We start from the raw sequence: 19,920 nt of genomic DNA on the forward strand, positions 1-19,920 counted from the left end.
ACTAACAATTTATTGAATGATATAGTGATTAGTACTATTGAAATTGTTGACATTATAAAAACTATAAATCCTTTAAAAAAAAGCGTCAGGCCCGGATGTTATTAGTCATAAGATATTTAAAATTTGTCCCGAAAAAATTGCAATTCCATTATATATTACATTTAATAAATCCTTGCAGCAGTGCAAGTATCCATCCAGCTGGAAAATTGCAAATGTTATAGCCTTATTTAAAAAGGGGGATAGTTCCTTTAATACCTTCCAATTATAGACCTATATCACTCATAAGTTGCCTAGGCAGTCATGGAACGTGTTGTATATAAATATGTATACAACAACTTACAAAGATTTAAATTAATTTATGAGTATCAATCGGGTTTTCCTTCTAAATGTTCAACGGTTCACCAACTGTTAGAAATATATAATTGCATATTGAACTCACTTGAAAAGAAAGAGATAAGTTGTTTTGTTTTTTGCGATTTCTCAAGAGCCTTTGATACAGTTTGGCATGATGGTTTATTACATAAAATGAAGACTTATGGTATATATGGAAATCTTTTAAAATGGTTTAGAAGCTACTTAAGTGATAGAAAACAAAGAGTGGTTATGAAGCAATCTTCTTCAAAACTTTGCAGAATTTCAGCTGGAGTTCCTCAAGGGTCGGTCCTTGGACCCTTACATTTTATAATATGTATTAATGATATTGCAGAAAGACTTATTTCTCTGTGCAGACTCTTTGCAATGTCGTTCAGCTGTGCGGATCGTGATGCTTTTCATATTGAAACTGCGATAAATTTCAATATGATCTGTAAAATAAACATAGAACTATTATCCTCTGGTAGTTGTTTTCTTTCTCTAGAGCAAAACCAAACCATTTTCAAAAATGTCTTCGAGTTTATTCAAAGTTCGGAAAGATTTCAAATTGTCTAGAAAGCAAACCATGATCGCACACACATCATCATCTTAGTAAAATTCTTCCCCCTTTTTGTCCTTTTTATTTTTCGGTTGGTTTTTTTTAAATTTTATATCTTATTTTTAGTGTTTGTTTTCTAAATATTCATTTTTTTAAATTTTTTTTCTGTGTTATTATTATTTTCTTTTTTCTTCAATTTTCCGTCTTTTGATCCATATATGTATATATTATTCTATACAAGCATGCTCATACATATATTTTTGTACTATATTGCTATAAATGTTAAATAGAGAAGACTTCATAAGTCTGTTTGACTTGTGTCTTATCCAATTTGTATTTGAACAAATACAAAATGTTTAAACTAAAAACAGTGGCATATAAACTATACTGTGGCGTCCTAAGTGCTCGTCTGACCAGAAAACTTACCGATCTTGAAGTGATCAACGACGAACAGAATGGTTTCAGAAAGAGTCGCAGTATCAGAGACCATCCATCAATTTTAACAACTATCATTGAAACAAGAAAACTTTGTTAACTTTCAACACTCGGTGCATTTATAGATTTTAAAAGCATATGACTGGGTTAAACGTAATTTGTTGTTTAGTAAATTAGAATCCTTAGGTTTAAGTACCAAAATGTTAAATGCTTTACATTCTTTATATTATAATGTTCAATCTTGTGTCAAGATAAATGGCAATTTGACTGATTAGTTTGGAGTAAATTCTGGCCTAAAACAAGTCTGCATATTATCGCCGTTATTATTTATTATCTTACCTCCTATACATTTTTAGGAATATGATTGGTTAAAAGCTTCCTCGTGGAATCCGTGTACATTTGATATTAGGTTAGTTATTTCATACACGATTAGTAGTGGGGTAACGTCCCTTTAGAAAAACAAAACAGTACTGAGAAAAAATCTGAAAGGTTTCAACAAACGAAGAAAGTGATGATAAAGTGAAATAAATTCATAAAACACATTTAAATCTAACAAGTTGTCTTTGTTGGCATCTGTTTTTGTAGAATGAAAGAAAGTAGTTTCTTAATCATGTTAACGCTAACTGTATCGAAGACTTGCTCATTTTGATAGGCCACTAGTCTAAATTTTACACGTTAAGATAGTCGGTAAGATTAATTCGTTACATAGTGAGCTAGTGACGTAATACGGTATATCAGGGGTCAGTAAATTCCAAATGGGGATTCGAGCGAACCATATATACCGTATTAGGTCACTAGCACACTAAGTAACTAATAATATTTTCATAAATGACTTAGTTGATGACATAAACAGATTAGATATTGGTATAAATGTAAATGGTGAAAAGATTTGTATATTATTATATGCAGATGATGTAGTATTATTAGCCGAAAATGAAAACGACCTTCAAAGAATATTAAATGTCAGATTATATGGTGTAATGTAAATGACTTATTTGTAAATATGGACAAGTAGAACATTGTTCATTTTAGAACACAATCTGTAACACAAACAAATTTTGAATTTATGTTGAACGGAAACAAGCTAGATATATTGTATCAAAATATATGTATCTTGGTTTGTCATTGAATGCGTTTTTGGATTATAACGAGATGGCGAAAATTGTAGCAAAATCAGCCAGCAGATCATTAGGTTTACTTATTGCTAAATGCAAAGCTAATGGTGGTTTTTAATATTCTACTTTTACTAAGCTTTTTGACACTCTTGTTATGTCTGTAATTGAATATGGTGCTGCAATATGGGGAAGTAAAGAATACTCTTGTATAAATGCTGTAAAAAGTAGGGCAATGCGTTTTTTATGGGTGTTGGAAAGTACACACCTAATTTAGCCCTATATGGTGATATGGGTTGGATGCCATGTGTTGTAAAACAATGGACATGTTTTCTTTAGAACTTATAGTAGATTTACGATAATATGTAATAATAGAATAAACAAAAATGTTTTTATATGGGCAAATAATATATGCAATAATAGACTGAAAAATTGGAATTTCAGAGTACACACAAAGTTTAAAGAAGTTGATATGGAACATTTTTGTAATACTAATTTGATTATTGATAAACATGTTATAAAACATATTGAAAATATCTGTTTCAATAGATTTAAAGAGCAATGGTATATTGATTTAATGTCAAACGAGCGTAATACACTACCTACTTACAGACTGTTAAAAAATGAATTTGGTGAAGAGAATTATTTATTAAAGATTATACCTGGTAAATATAGGAGTGCCTATGCCAAATTTAGAAGTGGTACTGCTCCTTTGAAAATTGAGACTGGAAGGTATTAAGGTCTTTTAGTTGAAAATAGAATTTGTTATAACAGTATTTGTAATGAAAATCTTTTAATTGAAGATGAAAAACATGTATTAATGAATTGTCCTGTGTATGAAGATTTGCGTTGTTATCTGTTTTATCAAGCATCTCTATTTAATGTTAATTTTATGCAATTGTCTGATGAAGATAAATTTATATTTGTATTCACAGATGAAAATATGTACTTTTATACTGCCAAAATCTACAATGACATTTTATTGAAAAGAAAATGTATTTTATATAGATAATTTTAGTGTAAATAAGGTATACATTTTAGATAGTCTATCATAACTCTTTTTAGAGTGGCTCTTGTATGTTTTATGATGTTGTTTTATTATTTGTATGTTTTATATAATAAAGAGGTGAGACTTAAATAAAATATTGTCTTGTCATGTCTTGTCTTGTCTTGTCTTGCCTAATAAAACTTTACGACAAAATATTGATTTTTGAAATCTTATTTTTGTTCCTGTTTGCATAAACAAGTTAAATGTAAAAACTGGCAACTATTACATGCAAAAAGAAACAAAAAAAAAAAGAAATATTTATCGCTACTTCCGAGACAAATTGCAGAAATTTATTTCCGGACAAGGACCAATTTCAGTATCACCAGCCCAGTAGTCAGCACTTTTTGTGCTGACATGAATTATCATTGATATGGTTATATTTATAAATTAACTGTTTACAAAATTTAGAATTTTTGAAATGCTAAGGCTTTTCTACCTCAGGCATAGATTACCTTAGCTGGATTTGTCAAAACTTTTAGGAATTTTGGTCCTCAATGCTCTTCAACTTCGTACTTTATTTGGCCTTTTTAACTTTTTTGGATTCGAGCGTCACGGATGATTCTTTTGTAGACGAAACGCGCGTCTGGCGTATATACAAAATTTAGTCCTGGTATCTATGATGAGTTTATTCATACAGAATTTGCCGGTAATAATAAAAAATCATATCTGCAAATTATGTCTCTTTTGTGTGTAGCATCGGAAAACGTTGAACTGTCTTCATGTCAATATCCCGTATGCGCTTTAATGCATATTTGAACACATCTTAATCATTACAAAAATATTTATTTAACATAGAATTGATAATTTGAAAGCTGATTCATACATATATAGAATTTTTTTTTTGTAGCATTTCCTGCACACCAAGTACTTATATTCTTATGTGGCATTTTGAGGACAACAAATTTCAGATGGTACTACAATATATACAGAGATATATAACCCATATGTCTCAGATATTTTGAACGTCTATAACGCACACTGAACAGCTCCCTTCTGCTATGTCATTTTATATAGCTTTCACCAAGACTCATTTTGATCTGTGTGAGCAAATATTCCTGTAATTTAGTAGCAACATATACTATCCCTGTTGCAGGTAACAAGAACAAGTGATATTATTATTATAGTCTGCATTTTCTCAATTAAATTATATTTCGGCAATTAGTCTCGGCAGTAAAAATAGTTATTTAGGTGGCACGGTATATTTCTGGTCCAGGATTCAATATTTTATTAGGGATAATGATAGCTTTTTTATGATTTTCACCACAATCTAGCACTGCCAAAAATTCAACATACACAGTTAACTGAAGTACTTTCATTATAATAATCAGCAAAATTCTAAACTATATATATAGACCAAATGACATAGAAGTAAACTAGTCGAAAGAACAAAACTGTCGTTGTCAAACACGAGCCTCTACATTCTGTTACAGGTAAGAAATTAACGTATAAGAATTTTGCAAACTTATATAACGCATTAGTTCACTTTTTCCACTATCTAAATTCAGTGCAGATAGTGGAGAAAGTGAGATTCCACTAAAAAAAACGTAGTAACCTATAGATAAGTTCTAAAATTCTAGTACGTTCTTACCTTTTACCGATCGTAGAGGCTCATGTTTAACAACGACAGAACTGAAAGATGCTAATTATATAAATAGATACCACAATGTTTCATAGGTATTGGCTTCCGAAATTAAACAGGGAACCTTTTACCTAGTGCGCATACAACAATTGAGGAATGTTAACTATTACGTCATGTGGGCTATTGTGTAGAATTGTCTCTTTGGCATGTCAAACATGGACAACGATATGATTTATAATCCTGGTACCTGGTAACTATTTACACCACTGGATCGATGCCACTGCTGGTGAACGTTTCGTCCCCGAGGGTATCACCGGTCCAGTAGTCAGCACTTCGGTGTTAACATGACTACCAATTATATGGTCCTTTTATAAATTTCCTGTTTACAAAACTATGAATTTTAAGAAAAACTAAGGATTTTCATATCCAAGGAAAAGATTACCTTAGCTGTATTTGGCACAACTTTTTTTTGGATTTTGGGTCCTCAATGCTCTTCAACTTTGTACTTGTTTGGCTTTATAACTATTTTGATCTGAGCGTCACTGATGAGTCTTATGTAGACGAAACGCGTGTCTGGCGTTTTAAATTATAATCCTGGTACCTTTGATAACTATTGATTGATTACTCAACATGTCAAACATAGAATTTCTTAGAGTATTTACTTCGATTTTTTTTCTAAATATTATTTTAATAATACAGCTACACTCGAAATGTTTAATTATCATTTAGATTCAATCATTGTATCGAAAGTTTTAAAGTACCGATTCTGCTTTTCCTTATCCACGCCTTACTTTTTGTTCCAATACCAAACAGTGGTAAGTCCAGTGTCACAGTTCGATGAAAAAAGAAAATTATCTGTCAACACGGTTTCATTTCATTTTGTTCATTTCTTTTGTCTTTTATATCGGTATCGGTGCACAAATCTTAAGAATTGTTTTGCCATTGTGCTTGTTTTCTTGCGTTGCACCGTTCGATATGTATTTAATTTACTGGTTGGTTATTTTTTGTACAAATGTATATTTTCACATTATGTTTTTTTAGAAAAGGTTCAGATTTCAACAATTAATCCCGAAAAATACCATATAAACCAATGAAAAAGATTGCCAAACAAAAGCATTCATAAGATATCAAATCGGTTACAGAACATGTACAATAGACGCAATCATGATTTCATTCCAAACCTGCCAAGCGAGGGAGAAGTTTTCCTCGAGGAGCCGCGGAGATGATTTTAGCGGGATACTGTGGGTCTTTCGATGATGTCCGTATAACACATCTGTGCATTTTGCAAATTTGCAGTTATATAACTACTCCTGTTTTATCGAAACAAATTGCTCCTTTTGATATATTACAAAAAATGTTATTCATTACTTCTTTGAAAATTAGATATAGTCGTCTCATATCATCGTGGCGTACGTAACTCATATATGAGAAGAGACGACTATGTCTAATTCATTATTGTGTATAGTTTATGTACCTTTATTAACAATGTAAATTGTATGCCAAACTCTGCTACATATAAAAGCTGTATATGTATGTGTGAACTGTATAATTTGTGTTTAATCCTATGAGCTGTATATTTGCTTACGGAATAAAGAATTATATATTATATGTGTGTGTCTTCTTCTCGATTATGTTCGATGCTAGTTATTTTGTAGATGACAATTATCTGTTAATTAAAGTTATCTAACTAGCAACAAAACACATGAAAATATGCAACAAATTTAACATTTGGTAGAATATTTTATCATTAATTTTAATTAAACAAAATAAAATCGTAACAACTCAAAACACACAATCCCAACATTATAAAACGTATTTTTAACTAGAATATTTGCCTCATTCAACAAAAAACATGATAAGTCTTCAACTTCATGCACATGTATTACCTATAGTGTTAATTGAACATTGACTTTTCTTTTTTAATTCAATATATAATTTATCAATTAGGGAGCTAACATTTGATTTTTATGGGTGGGCTAGGATGAAAAATTTTGTCCTGCTTTTTTTTTTAGTTGTTATCTCTGTCCTGCCTTTTTATTTTTTACTCTATTCGGTCCTGCCTTTTTTTTTACTAGTTTATCCTGACTTTTTTTACACAAATTGTCATCCTGCCTTTTTTTTATCAAGTTTCTCATCCTGCCTTTTTTTTTTACTCAAAACTCCTGTCCAGCCTATATTTTTTACTCAAAACTCCTGTCCAGCCTATTTTTTTCAAATTTCATCCTAGCCCCCCCCCCCCATAAAAATCAAATGGTAGCTCCCTTACTAATATTGGGAATAACCCATATCCTGTTAAAAGTCAAATTTCAAACAGACCGTAGATGTACAAAGTCAAGCATGTTTATAGATTTATATATAAAAAAAAGGCGAAATAATTGCAGAAAAATATACCACATACTATAGAACATCGTCGAAAAATCTATTAGGAAAAAAGACTTAATCTGACGGAATAACTTTGTAGACACGAAATTCCAACCTAATATGGAATTCAAAATGGAAATTATTGTCACCCAAGATAAAAAGAACCCATAGCAATTTCGCCAAAATCAACACGATAAATTCACAGTGATCTTTAATACATTTTAGTTTCCCTTTGCAAAACCTTTTGTTATAAGCTGTACCTTCTCTTGTAGGTAAAGAGCTGGCCAAACAGAACCTTCACTTTCCGTCCATTATATTTCTGTTTATAAAATATGTATTTTGTTGTCTCAAATGTTTCGTTATATTCAGGCCATATCCAGGCCAGGCAATGTACATCGGTGGAATAAGTATACACATGTACCACAATAACGCAGCTGCTTTGTGGATAAACTTGATGACTGTAGGTGACAATTGCTGGGTATCCATACCAAGCTCGTCCTTTGTCACTTCATCTTTGAATCTCTACAATAAAATAAATCTACTTTAACGGTTATAATACGATTAACAAAAAATATAATCACCAAAAAAAAATTGAAATCCGAGGAAAGTTCAAAACGGAAAGTCCCTAATCAAATGGCAAATTCAAAATATAAAACACATCAAACGAATGGACAACAAATGTCATATTCCTGACTTGGTACAGGCATTTCTGATGTAGAAAATGGTGGATTGAACCTAATTTATAGCGTTTAACCTCTCACTTGTATGACAGTCGCATCTAATTCCATTATATTGACAACGATTCATAAATAAAACAGACATAATAGGTAAATTTGTCAAAATAAGGGTACAGCAGTCATCAAGAACGAGATATACGTTACTGGTTTGATAATAAACAAACAGTAAAAAATAGCATAAAAGGAACAAAGTAGGTAACAGTTTTCCTTGCGTAGTTTAATGTGTTTCATTGTTTTTGGTTTCAAGTGTTTTTGAATTGACAAAATTAAAGTCGGCAAACAGATCTACGAGAATAGCAATAGCAATACTGTTGGTTAAGTTAAAAACCAGACTTTCTCACAGGTGAGTTTTTTTCAATTGTCGTTTTTTAAGGCGGGTTCATAAGCCCGCACTTTTTGTTGGGCTTGTGTAATAGTAAGTAAACAGTTATTCTGATAAAAACAAAAGGCTATAATGACTGAAGTAAATATAAATAAGAAATGGGACAACTCTCCTTCCAAGTTGCAATGTATTTGGTCAACAATTATAGGTCAAAATATGGCCTTTAATACCGAACAGCAAGTTAAGAAGGGCACCAAACAAATATACCTCCTATGGCGTTCGGGTCAAGAAAAGTCAACCAAGCCGTGCAGATTAAATGACATATACCGATTTGCTTGGTCAATATCTATAAAATCATATACATATATATAAAAAAAAACACAACTGGAAACCAGACAACATAATAAACGAAAGACACCACAAAACAAAATAAGCCAAATATATGAATCTCACTGCGCCTAAAATTTGAGTTGATATACATGATCATGTACGGTTATACTTTTTTGTAACCCGGAAAACATAATCCGTGTTAAAAAAAAACTCTTAGGAGCGACCACATTCAAACACTGTATTAATGTTTCATGTGTTTTCATATATAATATTGTTGGAAATCACGCACAGAAGAGAACGTTAACGTAACGCGGCATTATTGTATATCCAACGTTGTGTACTTATGACGTTATCTTGTACTTCAGTCATCAATACAAATTCATACAGTTTAGACGTCTTTGTTATTACATGCAGTTTTAGTAAAACAACTTTACGATATTGGTACCGTGACCAGAAGAAGATGACTTCATATCTGAAATCTATACGAGCGGGACACAGAAGCGCAGTTTCTAGGATTTTAAGAAGATTTGAGGAGAGAAGTGAAACAGAAGAAAAACCGGAAGAGGACGAGCTGGAAACAGTTCTGGATACATTAAAGGAAAAGCATGATATTCTGAAGGATTTGGATAAGAACATTTTAGATAGTGTACAAGAGGAGGATATAGAGCAAGAAATACTTGACACAGATGAGTATAAATTTAATTTAGAGACGAAAATACGTAAAATTCGTAAATTTATTCACGTTCATACATCTAGTTTAAATGCAGCCGCTAGAAGTTTTTCGCCGCAGAATGAGGCACTGCAACCCATTCAAAATGTTGGCCCCGTATATAACATGAGAGATGACTCACAAAATACTGGCCTCAATTTCACGTCTTTACGTTCAGATTCAAGCGTCAATAGCAGCAACTTTCATAAACTACCGAAATTGAATTTACCTACATTTGATGGAAACGTACTTGAATGGCAATCCTTTTGGGATTCTTTTGATTCCGCAATTCACAACAACAACACTCTTACCGAAGTTCAAAAGTTTAACTACCTAAAATCTTTACTAGTAGGAGAAGCGTCATATACCATTGCCGGATTTGCTCTTACGCACACAAACTACAACAAAGCTATCGAACTCATACATGAAAGATTCAGACAAAAACATAAGATCATTCAATCGTACATGCAAGCACTACTAGACATACCCGCGCCAAAGAATACGCTTACACACCTTAGAAGCTACTACGACAGGACAGAAACATACATACGAGGCCTAGAATCTCTCGGACAAGCTCAAGACTCGTACGGCTCGTTATTAGTACCAGTCATACTCAACAAAATGCCCAGTGAAATACGCAAAATCCTGACTCACGAACACGGTTCAACAGATTGGTATCTTGGTGATCTTATGAGATCTATTTTTAAGGAACTGGTAATTTTAGAGTCAGGTAGTAGTACAGAAACATTTGAAAGTCCTAGTGCTACAGCTACCTTCTACACAAGCACAAAATCTCGCGAAAACTGGCCAAAGACTAATTCACCACAGAAATCTTATCAAGGCAGCTGCGAATATTGCAAGGAATACCACTTTTCGTCTGAATGTACCAAATTTACAGGCCACAACGACCGTATGAAAATTGTAAAAGAAGATAGATTGTGCTTTAATTGCTTAGGGCGACACCGCGTAGTAGATTTCAAATCTAAATCAAACTGCAAGAAATGAGATAGACGTCACCACACAAGCCTATGCAACAACGACCATGATAATGAAACTACAAGTACAAGTAGTATAAATACAGTACAAAAACACAACGCGGAGGAATCTGAGACTTCTGTTTTATATTCATCTTTAAAATGTGATCGCCCAAATGTTTTATTAAAGACCGCAGTAGCACCACTAAGCTACAAAAAACAAACCATTGATGCAAAGATCCTTTTTGACGAAGGTGCCACAAGGTCATTTATTACGAAACATTTAGCAGAGAAATTGGAGTTAAAAACCACAGGTAGTGAAGCAATTAAGCTATCTAGATTTGGAGACGATAATGAGAACAACTCTATTGAACAGCTAAACACATCAAAAGTGGAAAAATAAACTAGCTATGACCAAGAAATACCAGTCGATGTTTTGATTGTACCTAAAATCGCCGCACCATTTAAGACTAACATTGAAACTGCAAAACAGTTGCCGTATTTACAAAACATAAGATTAGCACACACAGTAACTGAGGATACATCATTTGAAATTGGACTGCTTGTTGGAGCTGACCAATACTGGGATATTGTCGAGGATGATATCATTAGGGGCGAGGGACCAACAGCAGTAAAGTCCAAACTAGGATACCTACTCTCAGGACCACTCAAAAGAACCAGCTCAACCAACAAAACACATTTTCGTACTACAAATTTAGGAGAAACAAAAGAGACGCACACTACCGAGGATAAAACAGAGAGGAATACTATTAACATTGAACATATTTCTACAATTGTGGACACTTCAAGGACAAGACAAAGAACCACTGGTCCGTTGAAAGAAAATGAAACAGGCAAATCAGCTTTAATGTGGACAAGAGACACTAACAAAAACAAATGCTTTTACGGTGATTTACAAGGAATGGGAAAATCAAAATCTCAGTTCAAACAGCTTTACTTATATCAGGAATTTGATTACAGGGAGAAACTTACAAGAAAAAAGAACGTGAAATAAATGTGACACCGTACTATAACAAACTGTGGTAAAAGTTTTAATGATGGACTTTAAAGTTAATTTCATTTTATTATTTTAACAGAGAGACTTTAATTATTTTACTAGTTATCATTATTCACTTTTCGTGGGCCGGAGAATGTTGGAAATCACGCACAGAAGATTTCGTACCTTCATATATTGGCTTTCATCACATCAGCAGAGACGAAATCATCGAAAACCATACTACTAATTTCGCTACTCAACTTTTTAGTAACTTCTTATCAGACTATGTCATCACAATTATGGATGGGACATATATTTATATACAGAAAAGCAATAAATTCAAATTCCAGCGTCGATGCTTTTCTATGCATAAGCATAGACCTTTACTTAAACCGATGGTTGTTACGTCCACGGATGGATACATATAAAGTATATTTGGGCCGTACTTAGCTGATTGCAAAAACAATGATGCTAGCATTGTGCAGCATATGATGGGTTCAAATGATGAAAATATGATGAAATGGTTTAAGAAAGATGATATTCTGATTCTAGATAGAGGATTTAGAGATGCATTAGAATTTTTACATGCCTTTCGGTTTCAAACCGAATCGCTTGGTTTCTTGATTAATCAGCTAGGCAGTTTTCGACTGAAGATGCTAACTTGTCAAGACTTGTTACTAAAATTAGATGGATGGTTGAATCAGTCAACGCGCGCATTCACACATGAAAGTATTTCGATAAAGTTGTCCCAAATATTGATATCTTGAACCTTTAAGAATACTTGTAGGCGCTATATGCAATAAATTCAAGTCATCTTTAATCACATCCGTTGAAGAACACTTTGACATAGCTAGAAGTATGTTAGAAATGTCTAAACAACCAAACCTATTACAAGAAAGAGTTCTGAAAGACAAGGCATTGGGTAAACGATCACGAGAGTGGGTTCCGTTACACGATTGTCAACATTATGACAACTTCCCCAAACTGACAGCAGATTTTACGATCTCTTACATTTGGCGTTTACCAATTATACCAGGCTCCTAACTATGCCGACCATCATCTTGACAATGACGGTGATATCGATATCTTTTTACATACTGTCTCGTCGTCTATCGTTCAAGATAAAATACAATTTAGACACACTAGCTGTAAACAATACTGTCTATGGCTTGAATTCAATTAAGTTAATGATACTCATACAGTTAACGGTTGGTTTTGTGAGTGTAAGGCGGATGTCCGAACTGTGGGCTGTTGTGCCCATGTAGCTACGATATTGTGGTACATGGGACATGCCAGACATACAGATTATAAAACAAAGACACACAGATATTCCAGTGCATTTAAAGATGCCAGTGTGGACATTGAAACAGAGAACGATCTTGAATCAGATTAGCTGATTTATATCATATAATAAGATCATTAAATGTGTTTTTTATTAATATTTAACTATGGCTTTTTATTGTTTTGTTAGTTTTAAGTTTAACAAACCTAAAAGTTCATGTAAGCTACAAATCACATTACAACATTAACACGCTAACTGAGGCAACATATTTTTTTTTATCTCCGTTATTTCATAAATCATATTATAATGCTCCTCAGGGGCGTAAACAAACAAAATCAATATAGGATTTGATAAACCAAATAAAATCGAGTCTTGGCCTTGTTAAGTTAATTGTAGGAATATCTGTTACAGGTATGAAAATAGATGAAGTTACGTATTTTCATGTACTATAATTAGTATCTATCGGGCTATTTAAAACATGATTTACCTTATTAATCAAATGAAACAATCCCAAGGGAAATTGGCCCTGGCTCTTTCATCTTTTAAAGAACCACTGAATGGAATGAAACCAAACATGGCAAGAATGTTCATTATGAGGTGCAGACCAAGTGTTGTTACTTTGTAGCCGATCCATTATCCAAGATGGCCGCCAGCAGGGGGCTTAGTTTAACATAGGACCCCATGGAAAATACATACAAATTTCATCTTTTAGAGAACCACTGAATTAAATGAAACCAAACATGGCATAAATGTTCCTTTTCTGATGAGGTGCTGGCCAAGTGTTGTTAATTTGTAGCCAAATTTTATCTTTTTTTTATATGATTTCAAAAACCCAGGTAGAGTCAGGTGAGCGATACAGGCTCTTGAGAACCTCTAGTTTCAGAATGTCAGCTAAAAACAAAGCATCACTGGTGATAGGGGAGTGTAACTGATGAAGTGGTCCTGAATCAGATAAGATTTTAAAGTAACGGAAGGGAACCTCTTACTTTGAGGACAGAGTCAGTCGCCTGAAGATTTAATAATCATGCTTCTAAAAATATTTTATTTCCCCATACATGAAAATACGTCACATCATCTATTTTCATAACAGAAAACAGGTATTCCTACAATTAACAAGGCCAAGACTAACGCTTTTATTTGGTTTATCAAATCCTATATTGATTTTGTTTGTTTACGCCCCTGAGGAGCATTGTAATATGATTTATGAAATAACGGAGATAAAAAAAAAATATGCTGCCTTAGTTAGCGTGCATGTCTGGCATGTCCCATGTACCACAATATCGTAGCTATATGGGCACAACAGCCCACAGTTCGGACACCCGCCTTACACTCACAAAACCAACCGTTAACTGGATGAGTATCATTATCTTAATTGAATTCAAGCCATAGACAGTATTGTTTACAGCTAGTGTGTCTAAATTGTATTTTGGCTTGAACGATAGACGACGAGACAGCATGTAAAAAGATATCGATATCACCGTCATTGTCAAGAAGATGGTCGGAATAGTAAGGAGCCTGGTATAATTGGTAAACGCCAAATGTAAGAGATCGTAAATACTCTACTGTCAGTTTGGGGGTAGTTGTCATAATGTTGACAATCGTGTAACGGAACCCACTCTCGTGATCGTTTACCCAATGCCTTGTCTTTCAGAACTCTTTCTTGTAATAGGTTTGGTTGTTTAGACTTTTCTAACATACTTCTGACTATGTAACAGTGTTCTTCAAAGGATGTGATTAAAGGTGACTTGAATTTATTGCATATAGCGCCTACAAGTACTCTTTTATGTTTAAGATATCAATATTTGGGACAACTTTATCGAAATACTTCCATGTGTTAATGCGCGCGTTGACTGATTCAACCGTCCATCTAATTTTAGTAACAAGTCCTGACAAGTTACCATCTTCAGTCGAAAACTGCCTAGCAGATTAAGCAAGGAACGCAGGCGATTCGGTTTGAAACCCACAAGCATGTAAAAACTATAATGCATCTCTAAATCCTCTATCTAGAATCAGAATATCATCTTTCTTAAACCATTTCATCATATTTTCATCATTTGAACGCATCATATGCTGCACAATGCTAGCATCATTGTTTTTGCAATCACGGCCCAAGTACGGCCCAAATATACCTAATATGTATCCATCCGTGGACGTAACAACCATCGGTTTAAGTAAGGGTCTATGCTTATGCATAGAAAAGCATCGACGCTGGAATTTGAATTTATTGCTTTTCTGTATATAAATATATGTCTCATCCATAATTTGGTACTTTTACATACAATCAGAAAAAAAGTATTTTTTGATACTTGAACGCAATGACATGATCGCTTTATCTGCTTCATAATCGCCAACCCGTGTCAAAAAATAGCTCACATACCGTGGTGTAAACGGCATTGGGTTTACTCATGACTGAAATCCGTTTTGTCATATACAATGTAGTTGCAGCAAAGATATCAACTTCATTTGGTATCTAGAGCATAGTTTTCTTTCTTGCTATTGTATCACACACTTTATTTTAATTCGAGAATTTTTTTAGTTGTGTAAAGTAAAAAAGCAAAGTGTTGTTGTCTTTGCTTCAATCTTTCACTTTGCCAAATGCAAGTTATATACAAATTTGACATAAAGTGAACAACTGCGTCTCGAAATTTCAAAAAAATAAAATGTGAACAAAGTTTTTTTTAACATGATTATTTTAAACTATAATCCATAAACTCAAAGTGTGGGAACGGAACTGTAGGGTTGAATAGTGTTCTGGTCAATCGTGAGACTGTCAAGCGGGGCTCCGACATCCGAAACAATAACAAGTGGCTTGATGGAAAATTTGATACCTCTTATGTTACTATTTAACCGTTTCGTCGTCTAGTTTTGGTAAAAAAAAATGCATTCTATATGATAGTAAATAGGGTAATAGTTCTAAAAGACGATTTTACATTTTTGTGCGTTACTGTTTGCCTTTTATCTTAAAAACTGTTTTGGATAGATAGAAGCTTTAAATGCAAAAAATTATCAGCAAGCTAGACTTACAAATAAGTAAACTTGACCAAATTGGTGGCGTTTCCTTTTAAGTTGTGGAACTTAAATAACAATTGTTTCCTATTTTTTCTATTATCTTGAAAAATGTTATAAATACATGTAGTTAGAAACTTAAAATAGCATTATGATCAACAAGACAGGATCCACAAATAAGACATAATTGCAGAAATCTTCATTCGGCTTATATTTAGTAATTTTAAATATTTTGCTGTATTTTTCGTGTATTATATTGAAAACTATAGACAAATAGAAACTTTATAATGTTAAAAAAAATTAGCTGGATAAGATAGTCCAGTCAAACTAAGTTTGCAACAGAAAATGTTTTAGTTCTAATCTATAACATTAAGTCATATATATACACACAGAAAAGAAAAGTCCCATAAAACCTAACTTGAGGAAAACTCAAAATCAGCATTTTTAATATCTATGGAAATTCACATTGGAAGGAGAGATAGCTCTGCAAAATTAGTCTTTTTAGGGTCAGTTTTTTGTTGAAAATTTATGTAAAGTATGATACTTTGAATGATGGTGTTAAAAGTTCGTATTTGACTATGTTGTGTTGCTCATGAAATGTACAAAACCGAGGTGTTGTGGGTATTTTTTTTTGGGTGCATTTTTCAAAAAAGAAATTGCAAATTTGTGGCTTTGTCACCCTTCTGAAAAAATAATTTGAATATTTGATATTGTTTATATCTGTATATTACACTTGTTCAGCATCTTCATAGTTCAAAGAAACTTTAAACCAACAAAAGAAGATATTTGCTTAATATTTTTTTATTAAATTTGAGATTCTTTACCTTGACATGTTGAAAAATTCAATAAATGGTCAACTAATGAATTACGAAATCTAGATTGTAAAAGATATGAAAACACCTTTATAGTTGTTTGGTATACTTTAAAGACGGCTAAAGAAACAATACATTCTGTTGATTAGAAGTGGTAAAGTGAGAGAGTATGGCTAATAGCTACAGTAGTAATACCTGGCACGTACATGTAGTACCGGGAACCAGGATAAACAAAGAAACTAAAGTATATCCGATGCACACATGCACTTGTCTCAGAATATTTCCCCCTATATACCTTAATATAACACATTCAGGTTTATAGGAATTTTTTACTGAAACAAGCTATTGGCTGTGCCGATGGAACTATATAACTTCCATTCCAAAACCAAACCGTTGGCTGAGTCAAGTTGTAAAGATATGTATCCCATCTTTCATCTGCTGACTGGTAGTATATAGATTAAAATATGGAAAATGACTTGTAAATAAATAGTTTTACTGGAGGCAGTTTACCTGTACAAATGAGTTATTCTATAATTTCTCCCCGAAAAGAACCCCGATTTATATGCATAAATTTATTGACTGGTATCCAATGATGATATAAACCGACTAAGGTAAGAAGCTTCTACCTAATATACAGGATTCTGTTCATGTTTTCTACATTATATGCACATATGTACATTTTTTGTAAAGAAATTTATAACAATTCAAAATATTTCATGCACAAATATCCGATTTATAAAGTATTTCTCTGTTTGTATTTGTTTTACACAGTCTACACTGACTACAGGCTAAATAAATGATTAGTTTGACTTTTGACAACCCTTCAGACGATTTCGTGAGAAGTAAACATGAATTTTAATAGTTTACTTTATACAGATTTTTTATGCTTGTCTACACTTAAAAATAAAACGGCTTCAAATGTAACTGTCAATGTTGATAGTTTACTTTCGTTTTAACAGACAAACTATTTTGGATTACCTGCCCTTTTGATAGAGGCTACTTAGGGTGAATTAGAAAACGGTATAAATAAGTTAAATATTAAAGTTTATAAGAAACAAATTTATGACCACTGTATTAAACAGATGTATATGATTTGTTAATTTAATTTTTATACGCATATTTCCTACGCTATATCGAATGGTGTATTATATATTAGTGTTTAGCATAGTACACTGTACGTCTAGCGGTATATTTTCATTACAAAGCAATTACACACCACGTGCAACCCAAACAATATCGACCTACGCAATATATCAAAAGGTATACATTTCTAAAATCTTAAATATACCAAAAGGGTGGGTTAACAGAACCATAACAGTACCGCCTATCAAGTATGTATTGAAGTAGCCCCCTCCCCTTTTTCCCCCGATAATTAGGGCCAACATCTCCCTTAGAAAGTTTATATTTTTAGTCAATGACGCTTCTTTCTTACATCAGCATATGTATTCTTTTATTTTAAATGTGCTTGCTCATAACACAACAAAAACCCATGATTGGAAGCAGTATCTAGATAGGTTTACACTTAATTTTATGATATTGATATATCAAAAATATTTTACAGTTGATCATGTTGATTTTAGATTTTAAAACAAATTAATATTGATGAAAAAGTGGCGAAGGAGAATTGATTAAAACAATAAATCGCTAATTTTTTTTTTACCTGTATGCATCGTTCACATCCAAAATTTTATGGAAATATTCTTTATAAAGCACAAAAATGTCAGTATTCTCCTCAGAAACTAACAAAACCTTTAAATAGACTTATTAAAAGGGGATATAGTTACGATACTGTTGTCAGGTCATTAAAGATTGCATATTTTGGCTTTAACATTGATTCACTGATAGGGTCTTTGCATCGGAACTAAACACATTTATTTCTAAAAAAACAGTTGTTGGCATGACACGGGTTATGTTCTTCTCATATATTTTATGATAGTATGATACTAAACCCCTAACGGGAGGGATTGTACCTGATATTCATATGATGAAGACATAATCTTTCAATCAGTTTAATTGAGGTCTGGAGCTGGCATGTCAGTTAACTGCTAGTAGTCTGTTGTTATTTATGTATTATTGTCATTTTATTTATTTTCTTTTGTTACATCTTTTGACATCAGACTCGGACTTCTCTTGAACTGAATTTTAATGTGCGTATTGTTATTCTTTTACTTTTCTACATTGGCTAGAGGTATAGGGGGAGGGTTGAGATCTCATAAACATGTTTAACCCCGCCGCAATTTTGCGCCTGTCCCAAGTCAGGAGCCTCTGGCCTTTGTTAGTCTTGTATGATTTTAATTTTTAGTTTCTTGTGTATAATTCGGAGTTTAGTATGACGTCCATTATCACTGTACTATTATGCATATTTTAGGGGCCAGCTGAAGGACACCTACGGGTGCGGGAATTCTCGCTACATTGAAGACCCATTGGTTGCCTTCGGCTGTTGTTTGCTCTATGGTCGGGTGGTTGTCGCTTTGACATATTCACCATTTCCTTTCTCAATTTTATGTCTTTACTTTTAACTTTCAGATCTACAAATGAACTTTGATTGTTGAAATATACAAAGTCCCGTTAGAACCTAGTATCCATTTTATATGGACCGGTCATAGACATAACTACAAATGTACACAGACATGAAAATTAAAGGGAGCTATATTTCAGTGAGTATATCTTTTGTAAATTTAATAATTAACCTGTGCTGCATGTTCTTAGGGAGGCCGGTGCCTTAGAACTGATTTAGAACTAGTTATAATATTTCTTTAAAAAATAATTATTGAATGTTTTGTTTTAGGTCATGTTGATTTTTGTAATGAAATTAACTTACTAGAAAAAGATAGCAGTACACACAAAATGCATTTGAAGAAAACTCTTCTTTTGTCAATTTTAACTATTCAGCAACCTATTTTTTAGCACTTCTCCCCTTTATTTTTGTAAAAGGTATTCGCTAATTCTAAGCTTATTTGACGAATGCTGAAGTATTTGAATGGTTGTATAACGTATGTCTTCAGCCTAACTGTTTTAAGAATCTCATGTGTAATTTGTTGGAAAAAAAATAAATGATGCGTAGACAACAAACCATTTAAAAATACTATTTCGTGTGGTTCATGACTACTTCTCTAAAGAATTGAAAACTTTCAAGACATTCCGAGATTCTTATTTCCAATTACATAGAAGCTTCCACAGTTCTGACCAGTATATAGACGTGAACCACGCAAAAAATAACATCGAGTCTTTTGACTAAAACCATTTCAAACAAGTCTGTCATGTTTGTTAAAGACTATTAAAATTTGATTTAATTTTAAATGACAA

The 19,920-nt window shown here is 32.8% G+C and overlaps 1 protein-coding gene and 1 pseudogene across 1 annotated transcript in view; both read left to right on the top strand.

The window, feature by feature from the left end:
- The first annotated feature begins 3,034 nt into the window (after positions 1 to 3,034).
- Positions 3,035 to 12,907, top strand: LOC143042999 (uncharacterized; annotated as a pseudogene).
- Positions 12,908 to 17,162: 4,255 nt separating this feature from the next.
- The window catches only part of LOC143085441 (uncharacterized), a 53,429-nt gene continuing 50,671 nt past the window's right edge, over positions 17,163 to 19,920 (top strand). The window contains exon 1 of the mRNA XM_076261785.1: positions 17,163 to 17,225. The gene's annotated coding sequence lies outside the window, so the exon portion shown is untranslated. The remainder of the gene's footprint in view (positions 17,226 to 19,920) is intronic.

This window comes from Mytilus galloprovincialis, chromosome 8, assembly GCF_965363235.1.
Source record: "Mytilus galloprovincialis chromosome 8, xbMytGall1.hap1.1, whole genome shotgun sequence".
Taxonomy (NCBI): domain Eukaryota; kingdom Metazoa; phylum Mollusca; class Bivalvia; order Mytilida; family Mytilidae; genus Mytilus; species Mytilus galloprovincialis.